Source organism: Micromys minutus (genome assembly GCF_963924665.1).
Source record: "Micromys minutus genome assembly, chromosome: 7".
NCBI lineage: Eukaryota > Metazoa > Chordata > Mammalia > Rodentia > Muridae > Micromys > Micromys minutus.
The window spans coordinates 50902217-50914801 of record NC_137976.1 but is presented as its reverse complement, the minus strand read 5'-3'; the positions used below and the strand labels follow the sequence as shown (position 1 = coordinate 50914801).

General features: G+C 35.5%; 1 protein-coding gene across 7 annotated transcripts in view; it reads left to right on the top strand.

The window, feature by feature from the left end:
* The first annotated feature begins 2380 nt into the window (after nt 1-2380).
* Nucleotides 2381-12585, top strand: part of ZBTB20 (zinc finger and BTB domain containing 20) — a 687690-nt gene continuing 677485 nt past the window's right edge. For all 7 annotated transcript variants that reach the window (XM_080919186.1, XM_080919183.1, XM_080919189.1 and 4 more), the window contains exon 1: nt 2381-2504. The gene's annotated coding sequence lies outside the window, so the exon portion shown is untranslated. The remainder of the gene's footprint in view (nt 2505-12585) is intronic.

Sequence of the window (12585 nt, the reverse complement as noted above, 5' to 3'; positions counted from 1 at the left end):
ATAAACATGGAATTACCAGATAGAGCAGCAAGGGGCTGACCTTGAATTTAGTATATTGCTAAGGATGACCATAACTTCTGCTTCATTTGCCTCCACTTGTATGATTATAAGCATAAAACAGGATGTCCTGTTTTAGGAAATGCTGGGGACTCAATCCAGGCCTGTATGCATACTAAGCAAGCACTCTGCTAACCGAACTATATATCCCCTCACCCAGTATAGGAAAGTTAATTTGGTTACGTAAAGGAATACATTCTGAATGTTGTAGTACAGTAATATGCTAAGCCATATAAAAGGATGTTTTTAAAAATTTATTTAATCTTTTTTTTACACTCCATATTTGTATTCCCCTCCTGGTCCACCATCCGATTGTTCCATATTCCATATCTTCTCCCCACCCCATGTCTTCATGAGGATGTCCTCATCCCCTCTCCCCACCCCCAACCCCACCAGACCTCTAAACTCCCTGGGGCCTTCAGTCTCTTGAGGGTTAGATGCATCTTCTCTGACTGAACCCAGACCCTGCAGTCCTCTGCTGTATATGTGTTGGGGGTCTCATATCATCTGGTGTGTGCTGCCTGGTTGGTGATCCAGTGTCTGAGAGATCTCAGGGGTACAGCTTAATTGAGACTGATGGTCTTACAGGTTGCCCTTCTCCTCAGCTTCTTCCAGCTTTTCCCTAATTTAACCATAGGGGTCAGCAGCTTCTGCCCATTGTTTGGGTGCAAATATCTGCATCTGACTCCTTCAGCTGCTCTTGGGTCTTGCCCTTGTTGAGGGCAGTCAAGATAGCTCCCATTTTGTGAGTTTTCCATAGCCTCAGTAATAGTATCAGGCCTTGGGGCCTCCCCTTGTTCTGGATTGCACTTTGGGTCTGTCACTGGACCTTTTTTCCTCAGGCTTCTCTCCATTTTTTTTCCCTGCAGTTCTTTTAGACAGGAACAATTATGGGTCAGAGTTAAATGGGTGGTTTTTCAGATAATATAGTTAAGGTCATTGGTCAAAATATAGCATTAGGATAAGTCAGATGCACCCTCTTTCATTTTATGTGTGAATTCCTTTAGAAATCTTTACTCTATTTTAATATTTTTAAATGTATACAAATGATATAGTCAAACTCTATAGAACAATATTAATGAAGATGGGTGTCTACCAGATTCAAACTCAGAAATAGTTTGGTGCATCAGTAATTGTTTTGAAAAAAAAAAAAAGAGGGACCTTCAACCAGTCCTGTTTGTTCATGTTTGCCATCCTCCAGCTGAAAAGATCTCAGCACTTTAGAAAAGGCAAGCCTGTGAGGACCATGGGGTGGGGCCAGTAATATAATTAGCACTATTTTCCTGGAGCTAGTGTGTGTGAAATTTGATTAAAGGTATGTATAAAGAGCTTCATTTTTTTTTTTCTCTCAAGGAAGGTTTATTTAAAAACACCAGTTTTAGTTTTTGTTCTAACAAAAGATGAAAGGTTATTTACTGTAGTTTCATATCCATATTTATGGAACTTTGTCTTGCTTGAATGGTAACTCCTAATGGGTTTATTTCTCTGGTATACTATACATTAAATGCATTGCACCTGTTCATACAGACTGCATTGCATTGTTTGTGTAGCTGCTTCAAACAAGAAACCGGTCTGCTTTCTTCACTGGTACCATCCTATTAGCAAGTTAATTAAACTTAATTTTGATTTTGTCTTACAGTTTTGCTTATGGTCTTGGTTTATTTACTAAACAGTGATTCCTTCTTTGCAGTTATCAGTTTTGTCTGAGATCAGTTTTCCTATTGTATGGAGTCTGTTTCTTACAGTTTCCTTTAAGACTGCTCTGACTTTAAAATCATTACTAGGCTTTTGTCAGAGCAGATTTGTTGACATTTTTCTCACATTCAAAAAATAAATTTGAAAGATTGCACAAATAAGCTATGTAATTCCTTATTTCCTGCTAATATGCAAAATGTATTTATGATAATTACACACGTACTGTGTGCCAGAGCTGAAACAATACATTCCTCATAATGGAGCATAAATAAAGAAGGTGGAGCCAGCTGCTCTTAAACTGTTTATTTGCAAGCAGTAATGCTATAGAGAATATACCTTTTCACTCTGTTAGTCTGGCAATACTGAACCTGTTGCTGCATTAGACGAGTTGCATTTTCCTGGATAGGGGAAGGAGGGCTGTCTGCTGTCTGGTAGGAGGGCTTTGTCTGTGCCTTTCTCTCTCTCTGTTTCTGTTTTTCTTTCTCTCTCTCCTTCTCTTTCTCTCTCACTGGCTTGCTTGCTCTGTCTCTGTCTTTCTCTCTCTCTCTCTGCCCCCCCTTTCCCTCCCTCTCTCTTGCTCTCTCTCTCTTCCCGTCTCTGTGGTTTGTAAGGTAGGTTGCAGTGTGTGTATATACACAACATCAAGAGCAGGAAAATGGACTCATTAGGGAGGCAGGCAGTCATTACCACTCACACTGTACTTCCAGGGAGACACCGATTATGAGAAGAGAAGCTCAGCGCTGGGGAAGAAGGTAGGGGCAGACAACTTTCATAAAAACAACCCTGCCTCCTCAGTCTCCTGTATTTATCATCTTATTTAGTCCACAGTGCTTCTAGGCTTTCTTTCTTGAATTTTAATTTCTGTATTTAAATTTGACAGAGCTCATGCTAGCTTGGAATTTGGAATATCTATAGGAGGCCTACCCTCTACTAATTTTCTTAATTATTTAAGGGTGTGACCTTGTGATTTAGTTTTATTAGTTTAAAAATAATTACAAACAAACCTATTTTTCTTACTAAAGTAATGAGTAAATCAGAATCTTTCACTCTTTTAAAACAAACTCCTCCGTATGTTTGTCTCTTTGCTTTTCTCTTCTGTTTATGCAATTCCATCTGTCTGTCTATATGTCATGTTGTCCTTATTTATTGCTAACTGGATTTAGTTAGTTATTTGCCAGTGAGTTTTAGCTGCAGTGCCAGTGTGGGTACTACCAAAACGAGACTCTTGTTCTTTGTTTTACATTGAAGTTTAAAGTCCATATTTACAGTATAAATTCTTGAAGCAGGTTGTACACTTTATGCCAGCATATTTATTTAATGACATTGGACATAAGGTAGGGGGTAGCCCCTGAGGGGGGCAAGAATCAAGGAACTGTTTTTTTTTTTTTTTTTTTTTTTTTTGCTAGTACACATGTAGAAATGTTGCATCAGGGGATTATAGTATGAAAGAAATTGAGGCTGTTTTCTAACTTTTTATTTTCCTGATAGATTGTTGCATTTCTATGGATATTACTGTGGTTAGTAAAAATACAAACTTTCTTAAGTTTCTATCCTGGGACAGTTTCCTTTCAGTATGTTACTGCTTGTTTATGCTTGGGGAGGGAAGAGTGGAGGGTGGCCTTTAAAATTTTTTTTTAAAACAAAGTTGAAGCTATGGAGTATATCAGGGCATTTTGTGCAACAACTGTAAGTATTCCTTTAACATATTTGACTCCATAAATAATGTATTTGTTATTGCAAAGATGTATGTGAGGGTCTTTTTTTTTTTATTTCTTTTTTCTTTTCATAGTGAAAAGAAAGTTATTTTTGGAACTAGCTTCCATTGTTGAGGAATTTTCTAGAATCGTGCTTTTCCAAAATTTCAGGGAGTAGTTAAATAAGATTGATTTGAAGCATACTTTTAGATAGACTTTTATTTAGGTGTGTATAAAAGTGAAACTTTTATCCAGCTGATTAAAATTAAGTCAGTGAGGAACACAAATGTTTTCAGAATATACAGGAGTAGTGATAGGGAATGAATGCTGATCTGTAGAGATCTTTGATAATAACAATCACCTTTTTGTAATACATTATTTATTTACTATAAGTGGCATACTTTCCCCTGTTAATTCCATTAGGCCTCTCTGACAACACAAAGAAGTCCATAAAGCAATATTCTTAACCCACCTGGGACACTAAAGCCGGCTCTACATACTTTCAAGGTTCAAACCTCGTAAAGCACTTATTCAAAGTCCATTATTATGGGAGGTAGTGAACTTTTGCTACTAAAAGTCTTCTTTACCCCTTCTTTTAAAATTATGATTAGACTTTTAATTTTTTTGTTTTGTTTTGTTTTGTTTTTTTTTTTTTTTTTCTTCTTCACTGTCCTCTCAGCTGGAAAGGCCAGGCTTGACCAAGAGCAACACAAACCTCAATGCATCCAGTCAGGCCTTTCAAAGACTGTCTTCTTTCTTTCTTTCTTTCTTTCTTTCTTTCTTTCTTTCTTTCTTTCTTTCTTTCTTCCTTCCTTCCTTCCTTCCTTCCTTCCTCCCTCCCTCCCTCCCTCCCTCCCTCCCTCTCTCTCTCTCTCTCTCTCTCTCTTTCTTTCTTTCTTTTTTTTTTTTAATTAAAGGCCCAAGCAAAGTTTGAGGGAGGTTTTAGGAAATGTGCATTAACACTGTGCATAGTTGGTGTTTTGAATAGATTTTTTTTCCCATTTCAGACTGTGATCCAAAAAGTTGTTTCAGAATTAAGAGATCAGAAGTGTGTCTGTGTCATACACCTGTTATTTTTGGTATTATTTCTTGAAAAATTATCTCAGATGCTTTTAGTTGAAAGAAATCTTTCACAGATTATTTCATCAGTCATTTTTTGCATGAGTATTTTGTGGAAATATTGTGTATTTATTTACATAATTTATATTTATATGGATCAAAGAATCATAGATGCATTGCTGATTGAATTTAAATATTTCACATTTTGTTTTTACATTAACCACGAGTAAACACCAAATGCTGTAACTCCAAAAGAGAATGGAATTTTTTTTTTACCTCCCAGAAAGGATAAAAGCAAGGAAAATTTTAGTCATTTCTGTGGTGGTTTTAATTTTTAGAATGTGTTTCCTTTTGCATTATAGTTTTTGGTTGGCCTTCAGTAAATCGAAAATATTTTTAGTATGAAAAATAATCTTGCCCTTTTCTGGGAGGAACTGTCACAATCTAAATGCTGCAGGACATTGTAAAATGTGCATAAGTAAACTTAAGGCCAGTGCCCTCTGCTGCACAGGGATTTGGAAAGCTGAGAGACTTGCGTCACAGGAGGGCCATAGAGTGCCAGCAAAATTCATTAAGCAGCCTTGCTGGTTATGGTGGGCTCTTCTTCCTGTTCAAGTCCCGAAACCTTGCTCAGGTCACAGTGTGTTTCATTTTAATGTTACAGCAGACAGTTATCTAACACACCCACATGAGGAAGTGCTCTAAAGCAGTTATTTCATGCTTTGCCATGCCCTGTAGCTAAAACAATTTAGTATTGAGTGACGTGTGTGTGTGTGTGCTTTTTAACTCCTATCCGATGAAAATCAGCTTTGGCTCTTTGAAAAGCACCCAAACAGTGGAATGCCAAACAGTATGATTCAAATGCTAAGCACATGCCAGTTTAAACTTTCTAAAAAAAAATTTTTTTTTAACTGAAGGGCGAATCAGTATGATTATTTTTAATAGAAAGACTATGTATGATTTCCTGGATCTTACTCAATAGGGTTTCAAAATTGCAGATACTTTTCCTTCATATTTTTTTTTCTCCAGAAGCCTATATTCATCAAAAGGAGAGCAGCTGTGTACTTTCTCCCTGAAATGTTAACAAATAAATGGCATTCCTGTTTATTTATCTATTTTTGAATTTTAATGATTAGTCCTTGTGCTAATTAACAAATTCCTGTATTCATAAAATCTGGCACTATATAAATAACCAATTGTGTGATTATCTACACATGTTCTGGCTTTCTATAAATATAGAAATTATTGGTGGATGTGTCCATGGACTTTTCCAACCCTGAGTTGTGACTAGTCATGCTGTCACACAGGAAGCCAAATTTAGGCCCTAAGCAACGTGTTGCTCCGAGGTCTGACAAGGTATGTAGAAGTAGAAGCAGCATCTGCCCCTGTGCTCACTGTGATCTTTCCTGGCAAAGGGAGGGCTGCTGCTGACATTCTTTGAATGCTGCTGGTTCCAGCCCTCTTCAGTTGCAGGCATAGCCTCTTGAGAGTAGCTGTTGATAATGGGCATTTGAGCTGCCCCACTTTGGACCTACTGAAAACATATAAATTATGTTTTTAGTAGAAAATATGCTTTATTTAACATTTACTAAAGAAGCTCATCCTAACTTTCTTAAATAGTAAGGACCTAAGCTGTACCAAAGAGAAAAATCTGAATATTTTCAGTTATTCTGATCTATAAAATACAAGCAAATTCTAGAAATTTGATATCACAAAGAAACAGGTTTTTCTGCGGTAGTGGCAGTATACACTGTCAGTTGTGTGAGGTATACTGTAAGGTTTTTTTTTTTTTTCATTAAAAAATAAAGTAGCTTAAACAGTAGCAGGCTTTCATATATCTTTTTGTCTATACTTAGTTTTGGTTTACCCTTGATGGCACCCAGTTCCAGAGTTCCGAACCTAGTCCTTCACTCCGCCTCTGTTTTCATGTGCCAGTACCGCATTTTAACGAAGCAATCTGTGTTTTGCTTAGAGGCCAAGACCTTTTAAATATTTTTTCATTATATAAGACATTTTGGTTGCTATTATGCAATTCCTTAACTAGCTAGGTATTTTCAGTTGTGACCCAAAGTGTAAAGGCTACATGCATATTCTACACATTGTAGAAAATGTCTGACTTCCTGTTCTGTTACTTATACCAATATCAATACTTATTATATTTAATGTACTGAGAATAATTTTGAGCTGTTTCAGAAGCAGTAGAGGCAAATTTCTGAGTCTCTAAGAAGGAATAGTGCCACCTACCTGTTATTACTGTGGGGCATGTGGTGTGTCCACCACAGCAGGTGTTCAAAGCAGCATTCAAGGGCTTAGAGGTGGGACTTTTCCTGTGACTGTTTCTCCTGTGGTAATAGACAAACTAACAAATACGCTGCTGCTTCCGCACACAGCTGAGGAAAATTATGCCTGATTTTAGCCCCATAACCTCTCTTGTACTCCAGGATCAAGCTCTTTGGTTATTCTGCAGTTTACTTGAAAGTAATCAGCTTGAGGACATGAAACTTTTGCCTTTTTGGAATCTTTTGACATTCAACTGAAACTCTAGGCAGTGTTTTGTATTCTGTTAAGCAATGCAGCTCTTACATAACTACTTTACTCCAAAGTTAGCAACTGACTTCTACATAAGGATATCAAGAAAAGGAACCAGGACAGTAAATTGATCAGCTCCCATAGTTGGCAGCTGGAACCAAGCACATTTTTTGTTAATTTTGAGTGCTTCCTGTCGAAGTTGATTGAAAGGGTTGTGATTATTATATACTGTTTGCAGTTTTGGTATAAGAAGAAACTTTGGCATTGAAGACATCTGTGTCTTCAAATATGATAAATTTAATGTTTATATTTCACATTAAGCAGTTAAGTATCAAGAATCTATTTGAAAAGTTCTCATATTAAATGACTAATATAAGGAGGTATAATAAAATATATATTTATGTATAGTAGACTTTGCAGTTAGAAGAATAAAATGATGCCCAATAAATTGAAAACCATAGAAATGGGAATAATTACAAATTACATATAGTATTATTTTGTCCTTAAAGAAACTCATTGTAAACCTTTTTTGAAACCATAAGATTTGTTATATAAATGTTAACAGTTAGAAGCCTCAAGTTTTTTTCTTTTTATTTAATTACCATGGGTTTCTGTTTTTAGTTTTCATTTAAAAATATCATATGGATCTAGAATGTAATTGTGATTTGTTGTGAATTCATTTCATAGTTTGATCTTTTCAGCAAATAATGTAACTGACAAAAATTATAGGAGTGTTTTTGATTTATATGGGCACGCCAACTTAGCCATTAGTAAAAATAACTAGCAGAATGCTTCTTCAGCTTTGCAACTTCTTTGGTTCTCATATGTACATGTGAAAACTGTATGACTGTCATTTTAAATAAAAACACCTTACCTAGACATCCTTGTTGTTCTTGTTGTTGTCTAAATAGAAGTTAGGCAGGTACTGTTGGGAGGGTTGCTCTACACTAACTATTTCTTGGTGATTTGTTTTCTTTTTAGAATACCGGACACACTAAAACTCCTCTTAATTCAGTAAATACACTCCTGTTCTGTATGTACTTATTCATGCTTCCATGTTCTTTGTCATATATTCTTATCACCTGGGTTTTAAGTAGGGTAAAAATAACTAAAATACTTGGAACATTTTGTGCTTTCTTATATCAGCAATGATCTTTATTCTCTCATTTCATCTCTACAAGGCAGACAAATAGATGTGATTAAGAAGTGAATTGAGATAAGTAATACTGAAGGTGGGAGGAGTTGGTGAAAGACAAATACTTTGTTCCCAACTTTAGTGGAAAGCTATTTGACCCATTCCTACAGCTTTTGTTTTATCCTGCCAAACCAGATAGATCTAAATAGTCCATCCACCCTAAGACACATTCTAATGGGCTACCTCAACAAGGTGCAGAAGTTATAGCAGAAGTCAAAACATCTCACATTAGTAGTAGTCTCAGTACCAGCCTCTTTCTGTACTTTAATTTTTGGGGTTGGAGCTGTGAGCCGATTTTGTTCTGGAAGAAGTCTCCCTAACAAAGCCTTGCCCAAGCAGTCCCCAGAGCAGCACCATGAGCTGAATTAAAGTGCTAGTCTGATCCACTAAGTTTGTGTGTGCTTCCTCCTAAAATAAAGCCAAATAATCTTATATAAAACAGCAACCAAAACACCCTCTTAAACTTTCCATCAGACAAAATGAATTGAGGTTTTGTTTTACATAAATGCTTTCTGAAACCAGTTTTTAATAGCCCATTCTTTTCTGCATCCTGCCTATTTGGTGGTTTGCTTTGCAAATGTTGAATAGATACAAATGATTCTTAAAAAACTGTACTCTTATATTCTTAATATACCAACCAATATGAAGATATCTAGGACCTATACACAATAGTTTCATTCTATCAATTGGCCATGAGACATATGAACACAAGTTTAAAAACTGTTTTTTTCCTGGTATGTTGAGAAAAACCCTACAGTCTGCTACAAAAAGCTCTTCCTCTGGAATCAGTTGGTATTAATTAATGCAAGAAAGGATTTAAAGTGGCTAAATCTGGTGGCCTTGTTTCTTTTGACTGTGATTTTCAATAAGTCACAATCTCTGTTTTGCAGGTTTGTTTTTTGTTTTTTGTTCTGACAAACAGTAAATCTCTGATTTTATTTTTAAGTCTTAAGCAGTGTGGTTTTGCGTTAGGTAGCTATATTTATAGCTCTCTCTGTTCATAGTTTCCGTTTATAAGCTGAAAGTGGATGGAGGGAGTTTGAGTTCCTAGTGGTGGAAGAGTAAAAGGATTCCATGTGGTCTGAGAGAGAGCATAGCACTTGAATTTTGAGGTGGTGGGTATCACGCTAAGTAAATGTCACAGTATATTATTGGTCTTATTTAATGATTTAATCATTTCAATAAACCAAAACTTGTTTTTGACAGGCTAAAAGAGTTAATTGCCTGTGGGAAGTTTGATAAAAGACAGTTGTAAAGTAAGTGGAGTGCAGCATAGCTTCCCTGGCTCCATGCTTTCCCACTGGCCACTAGATGGAGAGGCGGTCCATGTCCACAGCTTGCCTGTGGTACACAGTTCACTTGAGTTTCTACTGGCAAAGCCGAACTGTATTTATGATCACAGACATGGCATTTTGGCGATGCCATCAGAGAATATGCTGTCTTCTATAAAAGCATGATGTGATTTTCATGAAATTCAAAAAGATTTGTTCTTTCTTAATCCCCATGTCTATAAATGCTGGCAGACATGGGAGGCTAGTATCACAACTCTGGTTTTCACTGCCACAATACACCCTATTGCCTCTTTCTAATTTGTCCATTTAGAAAAGGCCCGAAATCAATGTCAGCACGACAGTGCCACCTTGTGTCCCCGTTGCTATGAGAGTAACTAATTGCATGAGCCAGTGAAGAGGAAAGAACTGGATATTCACAAAAATATTTGCAATTTGTTCTAAGTCTAGATTTTGCATTGATAATACAAAAATTCTTATGAAGTGTTTTAGTGTGTTTGAGAATTCTTAATTCTCAAGAAAATGTTAGGATCTGTGCATTACCCCCTTCTCATACTAGTGTGTATTAAAAATTCTTCTAAAATGCAGAGTTCAGAGAGGGATGTGTTCAACTTAAAATTAGAGATGGAGAAGACAACGAATAGGAGAGATTTTCACTGAGTTCTTACTGCTTATAAAACTGAAACACAGCACCTCAGACATCAAGCTATTTCTTCCTCATGGAAACTTTTACATGTGTCCCTTGTCATGCCGCTTCTCACATTCACTGGTCATTGTTTCCAAGCATGTAGGCAGTATAAGCCCTGGGGTGTATGATGAGACTTATATATAAATTTTCATTCTGGAACCTTGTATGGCACACAGAATACTCCCTCAAGTTATGTGAGTTCCTCATGAATACTTATACTGGGTAGTTTATGACAGATTCATTTGTTTTATACACACACACACTCTCTCTCTCTCTCTCTTCCTTACTCCCTCCAAGTTTAAATTTTTTAAAAGCATTTCTCTTTTGGAAGAACACCTTTGACTTACCTCCTTTTAGAACATTTCTTTGTAACTTTCTCTTGGATATTAAAATGACTTTTTCTGTTCTTTTTATTAGGAAAATAAGAAATTACTTACTTTAGAGTGGTTATAGTTGACTGTGTAGTCAACACTGTTTCTAATTCTAGCTTCACAACAAATTTCTTGTGCTAATGTTAGTAAGATACTTGACCCTACTATATCAGTGCATAAGATCATTGAACTGATCCAGTTCATCTGCAGTGTCAACTGAGTGCTAGAAGGCTTGGTCTTGTGTTTACATTATTCTTGTACCTTTGGCATCTCAATTTTTGAATTATTACTATAGCTAAAAGTTAAATTACTCATTGTTGAACATATCATTTGTTATCTTATGATTTAGAAAAGAAAGCTCTTCTTAAAGGGGTTAAATTTGGTATAGGTAAGGAAAGTATAATAACTGAGGGGCATTGTAAGATTTTGCATTTTATTAAATATTTAGTTTGGTTGATTGGACTACCTCCTTCTTTCTCTTTTAAGCTATAAAATAAGTAGAATAATTTTAAAGAGCAACCACTGGCCACCTACATATTATTTTATGCTATTTTAAATTTTATTGATATGTTTTAAAAGTCAGTGTTAAGGTTTAAATTTCATGGTTTTGTATGGAATGTACACCTGAGTTTTAAGTCCACATATCGCTGAAAATACAAATAAATTCAGGACTGGATAATTCACTTAACTTTTTAAGTTTGCCTTAATAATTTTTTTTTTAAAAAAAGCAACAGTAGATGTTACCTTTCCTACAAACTCTCATAAAGTTATTGTGAGGATTAAGTGAGTTCATGTCTGTAAAGCTCTCATGAGTAGTAAAAGCTCTGTACAAATACTAATAAGTGTCCCAGCCATTGCTGTGTAACTAAAGAAGGAATGATAATAAAATCCAAGTCAAACCAAGTCACACAACTTAAGAACATTAGAATTTGTGATGTTTCTTAGATGGAACACTTCTCTGTGGCAGCAGACTCTTTAGAGATGGTCTCGAAATTTTCTGCATTTGGTCTTAGTGACTAGTAACTGTAAAATTAGACTAAAACTACTATAGTTTTCAAAAACAAGTTTTTAAACTTACTGTTCACAAGTTACTATTGATCATGATAATTAAGCACAGAAGCTATTTTTTTAAAAAGTAAGCAATTATTATGGAAAATGTTTTCTCTTCAGGTATTTTAATTTTATACCATTGGTTCATTGGTTGTTTTTTATTTTAGTTCTTTTTTTTAGTTCATTGGTTTTTAAGCATCAGAGTGCAAAATAATCACCGTACAATGTTTCTTAAAATTTAATTATCCAAGTTCCATCCATCGGTAATTATTCAGTGGAACTTAGGAATCCTACACTGTAGTTGGTCCAATCACTTCAGAAAATTTTAGTTGACTTTTATGTCATCTATATATAACTACAGATGTATTACAATCAACAGGTGAGTTTTCATATGCATGGATTCTGATTTCACATGTATCTTTATAAAGACTCCACCAGTCTTTATTGCAAACCGTGAGAATCACTGTTTTTTGTTTTTTAAGTGTAATGTTACAATGTTTATTGTTGCATCTAACTTCAACTTCATTGATCATATGATTCCTTAACTAAATACAACTGTATTTTACATGTGGAACGGTAGTCAGTACTGCCATGTATTAAAAGTTTAGTCTTATCTTACAACCAACACTTAAGGAAGAAGGACAATACTTATTTTTCATACAAATTATGTAATTTAATCTTTACCTACATGTTTGCATGTAGAGTAACAGTGTGCCTATGCCTCAGATGAAGAATCACTGTGTAGAATCCATTGTGATTTTAGTTGACAGCTGTGTACATCAAAGTCAAAATTCAAGGTCTGTGTTTCTTCCACTACATTGTATCACCCCCCAAATCCAATGAATCTTTATTAAATTCTCATGTTAAGTGATAGCATCTAATTTGTGGAGGCATAAATGTTTGTGAACCACTTGCTATAATGGTTATTAATTAAATCATGTTGATGGAAAGAAATTCT